The sequence below is a fragment of the Cervus elaphus genome, chromosome X (genome assembly GCF_910594005.1).
Source record: "Cervus elaphus chromosome X, mCerEla1.1, whole genome shotgun sequence".
NCBI classification, from domain to species: Eukaryota; Metazoa; Chordata; class Mammalia; order Artiodactyla; family Cervidae; genus Cervus; species Cervus elaphus.
Genome location: NC_057848.1, coordinates 44,272,297 through 44,289,205, shown reverse-complemented (window position 1 = coordinate 44,289,205; position 16,909 = coordinate 44,272,297). Strand labels below are relative to the sequence as shown.

At 43.2% G+C, this 16,909-nt stretch overlaps 1 non-coding gene across 1 annotated transcript; it reads left to right on the top strand.

Annotated features, from left to right (window-relative positions):
- The first annotated feature begins 901 nt into the window (after window positions 1-901).
- Window positions 902-974, top strand: TRNAG-CCC. The gene has a single exon. It is a non-coding gene; the product is annotated as a tRNA-Gly (tRNA).
- Window positions 975-16,909: the final 15,935 nt, after the last annotated feature.

The following is a 16,909-nucleotide window of genomic DNA, read 5'->3' as shown; positions in this document are numbered from 1 at the left end:
CTTTCTCCCCACCCCCCCGCCACCCCTCCCCCCACCTCCTCAAAGCACTTCTCTCAGAGTTACTTGAGATGCTGTCTCTTGGGCTTGAAGTCCTAAAAATTCCCATTGAATAAAATGTAATGCTCAACTTTTAGGTTGCAGACAATTTTTAAGTCAACATTGGCCATGCTAAGAATGCAAGGTCCTGAGTGCTCCTTATCTGGGACATTTCTCAGGGTTATGTTTGCAGTGAGTAATCTTGAGGGATGAATTAATGCCACCTTCTGGGACAAAGAGTAGGCATGCCTACTGCCCACTACAAAATGCTGAGTTCCCCAAGCTCGGGGGCCATCAGCCATCCCTCTGTGTCGCCCTGTGGGGTGGGGATATGGGGAACTGACGCAAACATGGTGATGTTCATGCTACTTGCTGTGCTGTGAGTCATGCAGTCTGTTCTCTCTGATCTGGGAATCTCACGTTTCCTTCCAGCACCCATGAAACGGTAACAGGCTAAATGATGAGCTTGTAAGTAGGGTAAAATCAAATCCCAGATGTGACGAAAGATACAAGCTATTAAGAAGCTGTGATGTGCCACACACACGTGTAGGCACTGGACATTACACAGTGAACAAAACAGGCAAAAATCCTCTCTCATAGAGTATACATTTTATGTGGGTAGACAGACAAAGGTACAAATCAACAAGCTGATTAGAGATGGTGATCAGTGTTGTGAAGGAAATAAGCAGGGGTAAATGAGCCTCAGTGTCCTCATTTGTAAAATGGGACCAGTATTAATACCTACTTCTCTGGATCATTGTAAATGCTTGATTCATGGAAAGTCTTCAACAAATATAGACTTACATGATTATTTCTCCTTCCTTCTTCCATGGAAATAAAGCAGGAAAGTGGCTTCCTAGGGACTTCCCTGGTAGTCCAGTGGCTAAGACTCTGCACTCCCAATGCAGAGGGCCCAGGTTTGACCCCTGGTCAGGGAACTAGATCTCACAAGCCACAACTAAAAGATCCTGAATGCCACAATGAAGCTTGAAGACCCTGAATGCTACAACTAAGACCCAGGACAGCCAAGTAAATAAATCAATCAAAGAAAGTGGCTTCCTTGTGTGCTTTGTAAGAGTGGAGGAAAGAGAAAACTACAGGAGGAAAGAGGCCTCTTTCCTAAGCAGATATGAGGTAAGCAGGTCCATGCCACCTGATTATTTTGCTGATCAGTACTTGGGAGCCAGGAATTTGAAATATTACAAACAAAAAAGAACTTGTCATTACACCATTTCAGCACATCCCTCACACATGAAGATATCCACTGAAAAGCCAGCCTCAGTTGAATGGTTCTGGCCTTAGGATGTCCCTTCCTCTCTCCCTCCTAGTCATTGCCCAGGGTGACCTGATCCAGGGATGGAGCTGGTCTGGATGCATGGAACCCAGCAAACCTCTGCTACCCTTCCTCCCACCTCCCCCACCCAAATGCAGCCACTTATCCAGCAGTCACTCCCCACCCCAGTGCTGATCCCAACAGCAGGGTCTCCAGCCTGTTTCCTCTTCTCCAATGTCTTCCTGGCACCTGAGTCAACATGAAACTCATGGACAGAGCACACTCCCATCTAGATGCAGCAGACATTAGCAAATGGGGCTGGAGTTCCATTTTTCTTTCTAAGCCATCATACAAGAAACTATTTCAAGGACCCATTCTGTGCTAGGAGTGCCTCCCACCCCCTTCAATAACTCACTCAGACATCACCCTAATAGCTCTGTCTCTCTAGTGGACAAATAGCTGGCCTCCAATTACCCAGACCCATTTGCTGCAGCAATGCGTGGATGTTCAAGTGATGGTCGGTGATCAAATGGCTAATTCACAATAATGATGGGGCAGGGCATCTCCTCTTTTTTTTTCAGGCTTTGCTTCCCATGTACTATATTTTAAAGCCCTTTCTGAGAGCTTTTAAAAAAGACCTTCTTTAGAAGGGCATGTACCCGTTGTTCTGTGATGGCTGGAACTGTCTTTGTCTGCCTTGGCATAGGGTTTTCCTCTGAGCTGCTTGTGACCTGAGCTCCCCCAGGCCTTGCCAGCCTGCATATATTCAAGGCCATATTATGAGTCATCTCCCAAGTTTTACCAGCTCTTGCGTTTATCTCTCACACAAAAATTAGCCTCTAACAAAAGACCCCTGAATAATATTCGAGTGCATAAGGAGTAGGTGCTTCCTGCTGCAAGCTGCTGCCACAGTTCCCCCTCCCCCCGGCAGTTTATTCCTTAGTACCTGTGCTAAGGAACTCTGTCTGCTGGGCAGCAAACACTGAAGAACTGAGGCCCTTGGGACGCCAAAGCCACCATGTTATGGGTGGAGGACAAGCCCTCCTCACTTTGTGATACCCTTTCTTAGAGGAACAACCAATAAGGTTTATGGATAGATGTCTTATCAAGGCTTTTTTTTTTAATTTAGAGGTCCCCCTCCCTTCTCTTCCACCTTCTTTTTCTGAAAAGATTCTGAGATAATTTGAAAGGCAACTGGACCTGGAGATGCACACGTCTGCATTCAGAATTTTCTGCTTTGCTCCCAAGACTAAGGATTCCTCACTAGACCCAGCTCACTGTGTTTGGTTTTTGCTTCCCTCAGAGTAATATACATAAATCAAACTTCAATCCTGTGTATTCTCTCCAACACACCAGTATCATCTATGTGCTCCTTGATCCTCCTCCCTACAAGGGCTAAAAGAGAAGAGAGAAAGAGGGTGAGTGCAGAGGTGGGGATGCCCAAGTGGCCTTATGTCAGATTGGCACTAGGGGTAAAAGTCCTTCAAATGCCATATACTTATGTCAACATCAAAGGGCAAAGAGGAACATGCAATGGCAGTTTCTGATCAGAAGCAAACGGTTTTCCATATCCTTATAAGAGAAGTTCAAGGAAATTCCCTGGCAGTCCAGCAATTGGGACTATGCATTTCCTCAGCAGGGGGCATGGGTTCTATCCCCAGATCGGAAACTAGGATCCCACAAGCTGCACGGTGCAGCCAAAAAAAAGGGCGGGGGGGGGGGGGCGCAGAAGTTAAAGTAGAAGCAGGATGATATCAAATGAAGGACTGTGTAGACTGTCTCAGGAGGGGATGGGGGTGAGACAGTTATTAGATGGCCTTCAAGGCCTGTTATAATCCTGAGGATGAAGAAATTGCTTAGAACACTGTGAAAGTGTTAGTCTCTCAGTTGTGTCTAACTCTTTGCGACCCCATAGACTGTAGCCCGCCAGGCTCCTCTGTCCATAGGATTCTCTAGAGAAGGATACTGGAGTGGGTTGCCATGTCCTTCTCCAGGGGATCTTCCCCACCCAGGGATCAAACCTGATCTCTTACGTCTCCTATATTGGCAGGCAGTTTCTTTACCACTAGGTGGGTTCTTAACACCTATAAGAATCATTCTATAAGAACACTGTAGTCTTCCCCAAAATGTGTGAGGCAAACCACCAGTGAGATATGAGGTGATTGTTAATCATGCCCAGATGAACATTTATAATTAACAGTTACTGGTTAGTTATTACACTTTCATTTTATTTAGGGTATTGATACTGGATTTCAATTTATGATAGTGTTACAAAGTTTCCTTTTAATGAAAATTAGTTTAAATATAAAAAACAAGTTGATTCAAAAATATGAAGGAAATAATAGTATAGACAGTACAGTCTCAAAAAGGCCAAGCTGCCCTTCTGTGCTGTGAACAGACTAGGGTGGGTCACTGAGCAATAAATCCTCCCAGGGCCACCCCCCAAAACACATGGAGACAGCTCTTTCCTTAGAAGAGTCTGCAAGACATCTGCAGGGAAACAAACTCCTTACAGCTCACTGTCCAAAAGCCACTTGGCCAAACACCAATGCCACTTCTAGTTCAATTTGTCTTTCACTTGAATCTGCATCATTTTTCACACTTAAATGGCTGGGGAAGGCCCTGGTGCTCCTGTCAGATTCCCAAATTTGGATTCTTTGCTCCCATGTGAATATGCATGGGGCTTCTAAGCAAGTCTGCTTTGGGGTTTTTCTCCTATTAAATATTCCACAAGCAGTGGCTTTCTATGGAATCCTGTAGTTTCTGTTTATGAGAGTAAGTTGATTTTAGGCTAAAAATGTCAAGAGCCTTAACTAATTTGGGTTTCCTGTCAGGAAAAGAGGTTTAGAGTAGACTGAAGTGTAGTCATCAGTCCTCCCTCAGTATCCGTGGAGGGTTAGTCTTAAAACCCTCCAGGTACCAAAATCCATGGATGCTCAAATCCCTTATGTAAAATGGTATAGTATTTGCCTATAACCTACACACATCTTTCTGCATACTTTTTTTTTTTTTTTTTGGCTGTACCACCTGGCTTGCAGGACTTAGTTCCCCAACCAGGGATCGAACCCACAATCCCTGCAGTGGAAGTGCAGAGTCACAACCAGAGGATGGCCAGGGAAGTTCCTCCTGCATACTTGAAATCAGCTCTAGATTACTAATAATACCTAATACAATGTATAGTTGTAAATACAATGTAAATAGTTACTAGCCCCAACGAATTGAAATTCTACTTTTTGGAACTTTCTAGACTTTTTTTTTAGCAAATAGTTTCCATCCACCATTTGTTGAATCCAGAGATGTGGAACATGCCAATTCAGAGGGCCAACTCTAGGAGGGATTTTCAAGACATATACCAAGGAGAAAATTTAGCAGATTCGGCAAAACCATACCCTGGAACTCCACAGGCAGCAATGTGACTCTAAATTGCCCTTTGAAAATGGGGCAAGAAATCAGGGTCTCCAAAGCTTAAATGTACTTTTCCAAATTATCTAAAGAGGGCCAAACTCTCCAGTCCTAACCCCAGCACCCCAAACCTGCCATCAGTACACAAGGCTAGTTTGCCTGTGTTAAGAGCAGCTCACTCCCTCTCTGGCTCCAATCCGCACTTGCTCCATATTACCTGTCTACTCTTCTCACACAACATGAACTCTCTCCAGGAGAAACAGCAGGGCTTACGACTCTGGCTCTGCATTGTTCAGCTACCAGTAGATTAAGCTTTAAGAGAGAGATCCTATCTGTTTATGACTTCCCAAAGGATCTAAGCCTGGAGTCTCTCACCATTTATTCATTTAATGAACAAACATATAATGAATTTCTATCATGTGTCAGCACTGCTGAGACAGCAATGGAAAACAACAATGTAATCTAAAAACTCACGGAGCTGAGGGTCTGATGGAAGATATAGACAAGGAAATGAGGGATTACAATGCATGACGTGAAAGAGCAAGTGCTGTGAGAGCATAAAGGAGGGCATCTCACCCATTCCAAGAGGGTCTGAGAAAGGACCATGTGAAATAATAGAAATACATACATTGGTCTCTGTGTGCCATGCCCCCTCCCCCAGGTTGTTGGCACAGAGCTCCTAAAACCATGCAATTCCTAAGCCATAAGAGCACTAGGAGTTTGTTAGCCATCTGTATGTCTTCTCTGGAGAAATGTCTGTTTAGTTCTTTGGCCCATTTTTTGATTGGGTCATTTATTTTTCTGGAATTGAGCTGCAGGAGTTGCTTGTATATTTTTGAGATTAATCCTTTGTCTGTTGCTTCGTTTGCTATTATTTTCTCCCAATCTGAGGGCTGTCTTTTCACCTTGCTTATAGTTTCCTTTGTTGTGCAAAAGCTTTTAAGTTTAATTAGGTCCCACTTGTTTATTTTTGCTTTTATTTCCAATATTCTGGGAGGTGGGTCATAGAGGATCCTGCTGTGGTTTATGTCAGAGAGTGTTTTGCCTATGTTCTCCTCTAGGAGTTTTATCGTTTCTGGTCTCACATTTAGATCTTTAATCCATTTTGAGTTTATTTTTGTGTATGGTGTTAGAAAGTAATCTAGTTTCATTCTTTTACAAGTGGTTGACCAGTTTTCCCAGCACCACTTGGATGCTCAACATCACTCATTATCAGAGAAATGCAAATCAAAACCACAATGAGGTACCATTACACACCAGTCAGGATGGCTGCTATCCAAAAGTCTACAAGCAATAAATGCTGGAGAGGCTGTGGAGAAAAGGGAACCCTCTTACACTGTTGGTGGGAATGCAAACTAGTACAGCCGCTATGGAGAACAGTGTGGAGATTTCTTAAAAAACTGGAAATAGAACTGCCATATGACCCAGCAATCCCACTTCTGGGCATACACACCAAGGAAACCAGATCTGAAAGAGACACATGCACCCCAATGTTCATCGCAGCACTGTTTATAATAGCCAGGACATGGAAGCAACCTAGATGTCCATCAGCAGATGAATGGATAAGGAAGCTGTGGTACATATACACCATGGAATATTACTCAGCCATTAAAAAGAATTCATTTGAATCAGTTCTAATGAGATGGATGAAACTGGAGCCCATTATACAGAGTGAAGTAAGCCAGAAAGATAAAGACCAATACAGTATACTAATGCATATATATGGAATTTAGGAAGATGGTAATGATAACCCTATATGCAAAACAGAAAAAGAGACACAGATGTACAGAACAGACTTTTGGACTCTGTGGGAGAAGGCAAGGGTGGGATGTTTCGAGAGAATAGCATTGAAACATGTATATTATCAAGGGTGAAACAGATCACCAGCCCAGGTTGGATGCATGAGACAAGTGTTCGGGGCTGGTGCACTGGGAAGACCCAGAGGGATCGGGTAGAGAGGGAGGTGGGAGAGGGGATCAGGATGGGGAATACATGTATTTCCATGGCTGATTCCTGTCAATGTATGGCAAAAACCACTACAGTATTGTAAAGTAATTAGCCTCCAACTAATAAAAATAAATGGAAAAAAAATAAAGTGTTCTTTAAAAGTTAAAAAAAAATGAGCACTAGGATTGCCTCTTGTTCTAACATTAGATCTTTGACCCTGGTTCCTGACACAGAGCTTCTAAACTCCTTAGAATTTCCTGGGTGATAGCAGTGTGTCTTGTTCTAATGAGGTGACTCTGGGTGAGCTCCTTGATAGTCTCCAGATGAGGGCTGGTCACTAGAAAAAACAAGCCATGATTAGAAGCTCAGAACTTTCAGCCCTGAGCCCCATCCTCTAAAAAGGTGAGAGGGGCTCAAGGTTGAGTTCATGGTCAATCATGCCTATGTGATGAAGCCACCATAGAAACCCAAAAGTATAGGGTTCAGAGAACTGCCAGGTTGCTGAACACATCTGCGTGACAGGAGGGTGGCACACTCCAACCCCATGGGGACAGAACCTTCTTCTCTGCTCAGGACCCTCCCATATCTTGCCCCATGTACTTCTTCATCTGGCTGTTCAACTGTATCTTTCATCGTATACTTTATTTTATAATAAACCAATAAACATCTTTCCCTGAATTCTGTGAGCTATCCCAGTAAACGATTAAATCAGAAGAGTGGGTCATGGGAACCTGCAATTTGCAGACAGTCAGTGAGAAGCACAGGTGACAACTTGGGCTTTGAACTGGCATCTCAGGGGGTGGCAGTTTTGTGAGATTGAGCCCTAACCTGTGAGGTCTGTGATAACTCTGGTTAGTGTTGGAAAAAAACGACTTGTAGGACACTTAGCTGATGTCAGAGAATTGCTAGGTGTGGAAAACCCATATATCTGATATCAAAAGTATTGTGAGTGTGAGAGCAAAAGAAAACACTTCTGAACTGAGGTCTGAACGATGAAAAGGCATTAACTGAAAAACAGTGTTCCAAGCAGAGGGAACATATACCTATGACCACACATGAGTTTGAGGAGCAGCAGAATGGAAGCATGGAGTTTGAGCGTGTGAGAGGGTTCCAACTTAAAATGGAACTGGAGGATTGGAAATAGAAAATCTCAGGCATGTGTCCTCAGAAGAACAGAACTTAACTGAGAGACCGATTTCCCATAAATGTCTGACCTACAGAGGACAGAGACCTATCTCCTGACCAATGAACATCTCCCCCCATCCTCAAGCCAGTGAACTTGCTGCTTGGGCTCTGGCTGGACGTCTCTGTCTTTGCACTCCTTGCCCAGAAATACAACCTGCCCCCAACCTTCAAGGGACTCACCTGTACCTCACTATTGTATTGAGTTGGCCCAAAAATTCATTCAAGTTTTTCTGTAGCATCTTATGGAAAACCCAAATGAACTTTTTGGCCAACCTAATAATTTCCCCTGCTATTCCTGAATAAATAAACCCAAATTTTGGTTAATTTGAGCTTGCCTCAGTTTACTTCCATACTTAGGTGGACAAAGGTTAATCATAATAACATGCAGCATTTATCTAGGATGTCTGAGTGACAGTGTCTGCTAAGTGTCTGCTATGCCTTCTCAGTTGATGCTCACAGCATCATCCCTCAGGTGAGACACAGGGAGATTAAGTGCCTTATCCAAAGCCACACCCGTGGTGAGTGGTGAAGCTGGGAATTAAACTCCAGCTGTTTGGAGCCAGAACCCACATTTTTAACCCCCACTCTCTAATGCCTAAGTCTCTAATGCAAATGAATAAAACAAATCATGGGACGTTAGCACAGGACTTGACCCTTTGCTCCAAAGGCCACCAACCCCATTTAGAGATCCATATCTCTCCCAGCTTCTGGCCCTTTGTGACCACAGAACCTCTGTTCAGTCCCCGGTTTCTTGCCAGTAACTGGTACCCAGTCATAACCCTCTCTGTTCCCTGGATCCTTGGTCAGCATGTCAGGTTCCCAGATCAGGGGCCAACTCCCTAATTCTTCTGAAAACCAGAGGCTTTCTTGCCTCTGAATGCTAAACTCCTCCTATCAGACCCACAGGCACTATACTATGCCAACTTCTCTGCGCTTCTTCCTATTCTGGTTTCCTGGGCCTCCCCGAGTTGCTTCAGTGTCTCTGTGTCTCTGACTGGCCTCCGGGGCACAGCCCCCATCCCCAGCCTAGCATCACCCACAGCCCAACAAAGACCAGACTGGGAGGTGTGGGGAGGGGTGGGAAAAGTGAGAGACTTATGAAGGCAAGAAGGGCAACTGTGTGAGAGGCTGGCCAAGTGAGAATTATAGAATATGGGTAGAACTGGGGCCCAGAGCCTAGAAAGAGAGATGTCCTTATCCTAAGGAGGCATGTATGATCCAACCCACCCCTGGTGCCCTAGTCCAATAGCTAGCTGAGCACTGAAACCTCTTTTTAAAAGGCAGTTCATGAAGAAGAAACTGAGTAAGAAAGTAGCAAGCCCAAGGGAAAAGAAACGTGTATTTAATTTCACACTAGAGGACATGCATTCCTTCCCAGATGCTCATTTTGGTTGGGGAGGGCACCCCACACGTGAAAGAAAAAAGGAAGAGGGCCTTGGAAGTAAGGAAATGGAGCCAAAAGGGGCCAAGAGTTCTAAAGGGCATGGATGCCATAACCAGGCAGAAATGACAACCTGACCCAGGTGCAGACTTGCCTAGATGCGGCGCTCCCATCATACAGTGGATGTGGTTCCTGATTTCATTTTAGCTGATGGCCCAGAAAGAAAACTCAACGTTACCTGCTATTTAGGCAGCACCGCCCTACAAAACCACTGAATTTGCTGCAGTCCCTATGATGCACGGGCCAACCAGAGTTCTCATTTTAGGCAACCCTCCTCCCATTTCCCCACTCCAGAGTTTAGGGACAGCTGTGGAGCAGATGGAAGGAGATTAACAGCTAGCCCAGGGCTTCTCAAGTTTTAAGGTACCATTGATCACCTGCAGACCTTGTTAGAATGCAAATTTGGATTCAATCAGTTTCTGGTGGGGCCCAGAGTTTGCATTTCTAACTAGTTCCCAGGCTTCCCTGGTGGCTCAGTGGTAAAGAATCTGCCTGCAATGCAGGAGATGCAGGTTCGATCCCTGGATCAGAAAGATCCCCTGGTAGAAGGAAATGGTAACCCACTCCAGTATTCTTGCCTGGAGAATTCCATGGACAGAGAAGCCTGGAGGGCTACAGTGCATGGGGGCACAAAAGAGTCGGCATGACTTAGCAACTAAACTGCCACCCAGGTAATCCTGGAGCAGCCACTGTATGCTTTTTTTTTTTTTTTTTTGAACAAGTGATTTAATCCTTTATTTGATGGCATTGATGGGTTTCTCCATGTGGGCCATCCCACACCTTTGCATTATTGCCTCACACTTGGCTCTCTGAGAGGTTTTTGGAGCCCAGAGACTGACCACAGCCAATGACAAAGCCCATCCCAGGGAGCAGGAACATCACTAACCTCCACACTGATTCCCCAGCTTTCTATTTTTTTTTTTTTTAATTTTTTTATTAGTTGGAGGCTAATTACTTCACAACATTTCAGTGGGTTTTGTCATACATTGATATGAATCAGCCATAGATTTACACTTATTCCCCATCCCGATCCCCCCTCCCACCTCCCTCTCCACCCGATTCCTCTGGGTCTTCCCAGTGCACCAGGCTGGAGCACTTGTCTCGTGCATCCCACCTGGGCTGGTGATCTGTTTCACCATAGATAGTATACATGCTGTTCTTTTGAAACATCCCACCCTCACCTTCTCCCACAGAGTTCAAAAGTCTGTTCTGTATTTCTGTGTCTCTTTTTCTGTTTTGCATATAGGGTTATCGTTACCATCTTTCTAAATTCCATATATATGTGTTAGTATGCTGTAATGTTCTTTATCTTTCTGGCTTACTTCACTCTGTATAAGGGGCTCCAGTTTCATCCATCTCATTAGGACTGGTTCAAATGAATTCTTTTTGACGGCTGAGTAAAATTCCATGGTGTATATGTACCACAGCTTCCTTATCCATTCATCTGCTGATGGGCATCTAGGTTGCTTCCATGTCCTGGCTATTATAAACAGTGCTGCGATGAACATTGGGGTGCATGTGTCTCTTTCAGATCTGGTTTCCTCAGTGTGTATGCCCAGAAGTGGTATTCCTGGGTCATATGGCAGTTCTATTTCCAGTTTTTTAAGGAATCTCCACACTGTTTTCCATAGTGGCTGTACTAGTTTGCATTCCCACCAACAGTGTAAGAGGGTTCCCTTTTCTCCACAGCCTCTCCAGCATTTATTGCTTGTAGACTTTTGGATAGCAGCCATCCTGACTGGTGTGTAATGGTACCTCATTGTGGTTTTGATTTGCATTTCTCTAATAATGAGTGATGTTGAGCACCTTTTCATGTGTTTGTTAGCCATCTGTATGTCTTCTTTGGAGAAATGTCTGTTTAGTTCTCTGGCCCATTTTTTGATTGGGTCATTTATTTTTCTGGAATTGAGCTGCAGGAGTTGCTTGTATATTTTTGAGATTAATCCTTTGTCTGTTTCTTCATTTGCTATTATTTTCTCCCAATCTGACGGCTGTCTTTTCACCTTACTTATAGTTTCTTTTGTAGTGCAAAAGCTTTTAAGTTTCATTAGATCCCATTTGTTTAGTTTTTCTTTTATTTCCAATATTCTGGGAGGTGGGTCATAGAGGATCTTGCTGTGATTTATGTCGGAGAGTGTTTTGCCTATGTTCTCCTCTAGGCACTGTATGCTTTATTTATTTATTTTTTTCATAGGCTTTAGATAGCAAGGCCTTCCTGCTGCTATAGTGCATTCCACTCCATTGCCCTGGCTCTTCATAATCTGTGAAGTATTAAACAAATACGGAGGAATCTGAGTGTTCTTTTATTTGATAAATCTAGCAACCCTAAATAGAATGGATGCATGAACAAATAAGCTTCTATAGAAGAAAGATGTGCTGGCAGCCCGTTAACGATAACAAGGAAAGTAAAATTACACAGGCCAAGAGGGAGAGTTCTATTTTCCTTGAGTTTCCTATAGTTGTTTGTTGGTCATCAGACACATAAAACATTCTGTGGACCTTTCACCACCAAAGAAAAGTCTCTTCACACTGAGCTAGAAGTTTGGTATTAATATAGATATTAATACATCAGAGTTTGGCTCAATTGCCACATTGTTTCTTGTGTTGCTTTACAACATGGTAGACCATTAAAACTACATTTCTTCATTTTACAGGGTAGGGAACTAAGGCTGGCCAGAGAGGTGATTCACCTTGCTCAAAGTCACGTGACTAGTTAATAGCTAAACTGAACTAGAACTAGGCAATGAGCCTAGTGCTCTTTTCAGTACAAGAATTTGTTAAAATAGCATCTGAACAGGGGAAAGACTTTAAGTTGATTGGTCCCATGTGGTCCCCAAACCCTACTGTGGGGACCTTGTTGGAGGCTTCTACTTGGAAATTAACATTGTTTGTGACAGGAGAAGTTTTCTAGTCTCTCAGTCACTCAAATAGACACCTTTTTGAGCATGGATTACCCATCTGATTATGCAGCAGGAGGGAGGGAGGGATCCTACAAAGGTCGTGGAAGGCTCTTTTGAGTTAAGTCTAGAACTGAGCCTTCAAGCATGTATAAGAATTATATAACCAGAGAGGATGCTTCAGATGGGAAACAGTATGAGCAAAGGTACTGATAAAAAAAAATACATTGTATATTTGGCTATAGCCTTTTGCATATCAAGTTTAAAATTTGTTAAATCACCCTTCACCTTTTGCTTCTATAACCAAGCAGGACACTATGGGGCCTTGAGGGGGAGCAGGCCCTTTCCCCATGTCCTCTGCTTTAGCTCCTCTCTGAAGTACCTAGATAATAGTATCTGGTGCACATTTCCTAAGTTGTTTTATAGAAATAAAAACCCTACCAAATGGAAGATGCTGACTACCTGATGACACTGACCCCAAGTCTACTGGAGTCTGAGGATTGATCATGTTAATCCCTGTGACACGACCCTGTTACCTCACCATCAGTCAATCAGAGAATTGTGCACAAGCTGATTGTATACCCTGTGACAACCCCTCACCTGGCCATTAAAAATGCTTTGCTGAAAGGCCTCCAGGGAGTTTGGGGTTTGGGGGAGGGGCACAAGCCACCCATCTCCTTGTTTGGATGTGCAATAAATCTTTCTCCAATCTCTGACACTTTGGTATTATTTAGCCTCACTATGCGCTGGGCACACAAACTTGTGTTTGGTAACACTGCTCCAAAATAGTTACCTTTTGCTTTTCCAAGTCAGTGGGTCACATTTGAATTGGTCCTTCATCCCCCAGTTTCACTCTTCCCTCTCACTGTACTTCTGATCGTCTGCAAGGATGTCATGTACAGTTGTATGTGTTGTTCACTGCACAAAGATGCCCAGTCATGGAGACAAATGGGGGCTGATATCCAAAACGCACTGCACACACCAAGCCATGCTTTCTTAATTTGGTACATTGTGTATTTGCCAGACCATGTGCCCAGAAAAGAGCACACTTTTTCTAGTTTACACAAAAGCACCCTAGCCATGGCCAAGGAACGATATCAGCTGCAGGTCAAATCGTGAAGTAAATGAGATTTTTCTCTGATTTCTCCTAGCCCCAAATCTTTAGAGCTGAAGCCACTAATGAAGCCACATCTGTAGACTAAGTTCTGCAGCAGTTCTTATAGGGTACTAACCATGACTGAAATAAATCAAGATTCCCAGTCACCTTTTGGGAATTTTAGAGCTGCCACCCTCCTGGATCTAGCATTACATGTCCCAGGGATGACCTAGGTCTAATGCAGCTCACTTGGTTTCATTTCCTTCTAATCCCAAACAGGGTAGCTCTGAGCCCCACAAGTTCCCCTGAGTCAGTTCATCTTTACTATAGGAACACTATTACATTTCTTCATGACTCATGACCAAGCCTATTCCTTCCTTCTCATCTCCCATACCTGGCAATACCATCAGAATCAGCATTAGAAATCAGAGGGGCACTCACCTGCCAATACCCATCTACCATAGTGTCTAGTCTTGTGCCAAGTCCTGGCTCCTTTGTTCTCCTACTTGCTCTGTGCCATGAAGAACCCCTCTTCCCCACAACATACCAACCAGGGCTTTCAGACCTCCAGGGATTCCCCTTCTTTATCAGGGTTAAGTCTTCCCTGGTGGCAGTGGTAAAGAAACCATCAATCAATGCAGGAAACGCAGGTTCGATCCCTGAGTCGGGAAGATCCCCTAGAGAAGAAAATGGCAATCCATTCAGGTATTCTTGCATGGGAAATCCCATGGACAGAGGAGCCTGGTGTGCTACAGCCCATGGGGTTGCAAGGAGTTGGACACAACTTAGTGACTAAACAACAACAGCAATCAAGATTTAAGAGCTAAGCTGCTCTAACATAAAGACCCAACAATGCAGTAAACAAAGAACAATAAAGTTTCTCTCCACATGACAGTCCAGGGCACATAAGTGGGCTACTTGGCTCCATTCAGTCATTCATGGACTAAGGTTCATTCCATCCCATCAGATTTTTCCACCCTCCTATAGGGCAACATTGTTGTCTACCCAACTGAAGCTGTGTTCTAGGAACAATCATCTTTCTGCTCACGGAAAGAAGAAAGCAATGAGGAGCACGTGTATAAAGGGCTGGGCCAAGAGTAAGCACATATCTCTTCTGTTCACATTCCATTGCTCACAAAGCCACAAAAGGGAAGCTGGGAAATGTAGTTCCCAGCTGGACAGCCTCATTCTGTTATTACAAAAGATGCCATAACTTCTTTCCTATCAGGAAAAATCATCTTTTTGTCACAATTTCCTACCCAGAGTAGACATTTGATTAAGTTCAATCAAGTTCAAACAACTTAAACAGAGTCAAAACTTAAAACAATAAATGTGTTTAATGTGTAACATATACCTTTCCCTTAGGCATAGTTTCTCAAAGTATGGCGTATGGACTCTCGGTGGCCCAGGACCACTAATTTCCTCAGAAATCTAGCAAGTGGTGGAGGAAAAAGTGATGAGATTATTTCTTCACATACTTTCCACTATTTGATATGTAAGGTTAATTATGATTATTCACAGCTGTCACATTACATTCATAACAATCCTTATGTTCTTCAGGATTGGGCATGAACAAGAACTGTATGTGTCTCTGTCAACACTCATTTGTCAGAATACAATTCAGCTCTGTTAACATACATTTGTGCCTTTTGCATGTTATTGCTTACGCTTGTTAAATTTACATTTTGTGTTATGACTCTTGTGTACCATTATATCCCCAACCTAATCAACCACTCAAAAGTGGTTCACTGAATATTAAAGTAGCAATAAAAATAGTAAATTCAATGCTACAACTCAGTAAACATCATGAGCATAAATAGTGAACAGGACTCCAGTATGAATACAGAAAATGAATCTGTATGTGATGGGACAAATAAACCTGTGCAGGTGAAAATAGCACATAAGCAGCCAAAAATGCAAATGTGAAGTAAGAAGATAAATATCTGAAAATCTGATTTTGTTAGACCTACCATCCCTTTGCCCCTAGATTCCAGCAGGCTGTTTATAATAAAACCTATCAAATTGTAGCATGAAGTCATCAAAGCTTTTACATAATTATTAAACAAAGTACAGTGAACCCTGCGGTAAACCAATGGAATTTTTAGAGAACAAGCATGAAGTAATTCCTTCATGAAAGTGATGAATATTGTGACTAAGGCAGAGAAGACACTAAAGCGATAGGAGTATCCTTCAAAGTTGTTAGGCCTCTTGGCAACACAAGTACAAGTCACTTTATTGCCAAGAAGCTTGTAAAACTAGGCACAATTTTAATGACAAATGACTTAGAGAAAGCAAAATGAGCTATTGGCAAAATTCCTGTAACAAACAACATAGCGGACATCCACAATATCTATGGCACACAGTGTAGAAGGGCAATTACTAACACATGTGAGGGCCAGCAAATATTTTATTGTGGAGTCAGACAAAACCACTGATACTCAGACTCTTGGCATATGAGGGGAGAGGCTACATGATTTTTTTACATTTTTGACCCTGAAATCCCATTCTATCAGAGGAAAGAGGTTTTTTTAAATTAAATTTATTATTCTGAGATAAGTGTTGATTTACATGCAGTATAAGAATAACGGGCTTTCCAGGTGGCGCTAGTGGTAAAGACTCCGTTTGCCAATACAGGAGACTTAAACGCAGGTTTGATCCCTAGGTCAGGAAGATCCCCTGGAGGACAACCCACTCCAGTATTCTTCCCTGGAGAATCCTCATGAACAAAGGAGCCTGGCAGGCTACAGTCCATGGGGTCGCAATGAGTCAGACATGACTGAAGAGACTTAGCCCACATGAACTTCACTTAACCCAAATGAACTTTTTGGCCAACCCAGTACCACAGTTTGTTGAAGCACTCACCTTGTTGAAGGACATCTGGGTTGTTTCCATTTGGGGGCTATCATAAATACTGCTGCTGTGAACACTTGTGTAGAGGTATTTGTGTGAACATAAGTTTTCACTTCTCTTGGATAAATGTTTATAATTGCTGACTTGTAAAGTAGCTGCATATTTAGTTTTATAAAAAAAAAAAAACTGTCCAGAATTCCCTGGTGACTCAGTGGAAAAAAAAAATCCACTTCCCAATGCAGGAGACACAGGTTTCATCCCTGATCTGGGAAGATCCCACATGCTTCAAAGCAACTAAGCCCATGCACCACAACTACTGAGCTTGTGCTCTGGGAGCCGCAACTAATGAGCCCACATGCTGCAACTACTGAAGCCTGTGTGCCTAGAGCCGGTGCTCTGCAACAAGAGCCATGGCAATGAGAAGCCCAAGCACTGCAGTTAGACAGTAGCCCACACACAGCAATGAAAACACAGCGCAGCCAAAATAAACAAATTAATTAATTTTTTAAAAACTGTCCAACTCTTTTCCAGAGTGTCTGTACCATTTTACATTTCTCCCAGCAATTACAGAGTGCTCCAGTTTCTCCCCATAAGAAGAAAGGGTTTTCAAAACAAAATAAAACCATACTCATAAATATAGAGAGCAGATTGCTGGTTGCCAGAGGGGAAGGAGTTTAGGGGGCTGGTGAAGTGGGTGAAGGGGGTCAAGAGGTACAAGCTTCTGGTTATCAAATAAATAAGTCGTGGGGATGTAATGTACAGCAAGATGACTATAGTCAATA